The sequence below is a fragment of the Echinops telfairi genome, unplaced genomic scaffold (genome assembly GCF_000313985.2).
Source record: "Echinops telfairi isolate 266 unplaced genomic scaffold, ASM31398v2 ScPeMD7_5868;HRSCAF=6743_0, whole genome shotgun sequence".
NCBI lineage: Eukaryota > Metazoa > Chordata > Mammalia > Afrosoricida > Tenrecidae > Echinops > Echinops telfairi.
The window spans coordinates 2,984,767-2,986,644 of NW_022109767.1; the positions used below are offsets into that span (position 1 = coordinate 2,984,767).

The 1,878-nt window shown below is 47.3% G+C and overlaps 1 pseudogene; it reads right to left on the reverse strand.

Annotated features, from left to right (window-relative positions):
• Positions 1–1,828, reverse strand: part of LOC101649537 — a 7,548-nt pseudogene extending 5,720 nt beyond the window's left edge.
• Positions 1,829–1,878: the final 50 nt, after the last annotated feature.

The window sequence follows — 1,878 nt, forward strand, 5'->3', positions numbered from 1 at the left end:
CTCTGCCCTGACCGCTATCCTCATGCTCTGAGCCTTCTTTGTGCACAGTCTCCTGAAAGCCCTGGGCCAGGATGTGCTGCAGGCAGAGGTTTTCTTAGTTTCAGAATCTCTTTTCTGTGTGCCCTGGGTGGACTCTAAGTTCATTTCTTCAAGGACCTGACAAAAGGAAACAGTGGGCTTGCTACCTCCAAAGTGTTTGAAAGATTCAGTGAAAATCACACAAATTACTGTATGTACCCCAAACTTCCTGGTAAGTTCAAGGGAATGTTTAACAGGGGTGTTACAATGAACACAGGACTTCAGAAAGGGCCAAAGGAGGCGTGGTTCACAGGGAAGAGAGGCATCTTCAGACCTGTCACTCCCTAGGTCTCAGGCTCATTGCTAATCTAAATGGCCTTCCTTGCCCGGATGGTTTTCCAGAATTAGAACATCCAACTGATCACGTTTTAAAAGTTTTTGTTTTGTTTTTTTAACTGCAAGAGAAGGGACTGTTACCATCCCTGTGTTTGAGTAACAGCAGGCTAACTCTTTCTCCCACTGGATCACTAGGTTGCAATCTTACAAAGAGCAGATCGTCAGTCCTTCCTCCTAAGGAGCAGCTCGGGGGTTCCACCCATGGATGCTTGCATTTGCTGTTAGGTACTGAACTTCTGTGCCACCAGGGCTGCTCAGAATTGCCGTTCATTCTTACAAATGAATTGGGAACCCAAAGAGATTTTGGGTTTTTTGTTTTGTTTTTTTAATTTTTTTAGATTTTGTTTATGCATTTTCTATCTACCGATATTAACCATGTGAGAAATTGGAGGCAAATTAACATTTTCAGATGAGTTTAAAATACTATTAATAATTCATTAAACATTCACGGTGATAATATATTTTCATAAAAAATAAATACGTTCCATAGTGAAAGAATACAGTGAGAAGAGTGGATCATTTTACAAACTTCTGGTCTGTGTCAGTTGAAGATTTCTGGACTTTCACATCTGTTTCTGTATTGAGTATTTTGCTTGTGGTGTATACAATAAAAAGGAATCTAGTATTGTACAAATAAAGTTAGGAAAGGGAGTTTTGGGGTTTTTTCTCCTTGCATGAGGAACTTTATTTGTCTTGGTCAGGGAGGGGAGTCTGGGACTTGGAGGACCACCTCCTAGGGGCTTTCCCAGACATGGGATGTTCCTCTATTGGGTTTAGAAGAAATACCCTCATCGATGAAGTCCCCACAGAAGGCAACAGAGTGACCACCAGGCAGCCTGCTGGAGGGTGGTGCGCCCCAGGCACTGCTGGGCCCTTGGAGAGCAGGGTCCGGAGGTCGGCCTCCAGTCAGTGGTTCGGAAGCGCACAGGCACACCATTGTGGCCCACTGGGAACTTCTCTGAGTTCCAAGTGTTGTTGTTGTGGGGCACATGGGCGACCAGGTGCTAAGCTCGGGGTCGGTCGTGAGAGCAGTGGCATTGTCACTGGGTGCTGTCAGGGCCTCCCGGAGGAAGGCAAAGAGGGGTGTGCCTTCGCACCATTCACCTTGCACTGCTCCAACAGGGAGAAGTGGGGCTTGAGGGAATTCAGAATCTCTTCGTTTTGGGCATTCTCCTGATGCCCAAACTGGTAGCACGGGAAACCTAGCATGACCAGGCCCTGGTGGCCAAGGCGCCACTGCAGATCGTTCATCTGGGTGTAGTCCGGGACCGTGGTGCCGCAGTGACTCCAGTTCTCGATGAGCAGCAACCTGGTCCTGCAGTGGGGCCGGGTCCACGGGCTCCCAACCTGGCCCACCCAATGACATAAAACCTATCACAACCGATATAATCTAAAACAATGTAGCCCACTCCATGACTGGAACATCTGTGAAGAAACCAAGCAGTTGTGGGAAGAATGGAGACC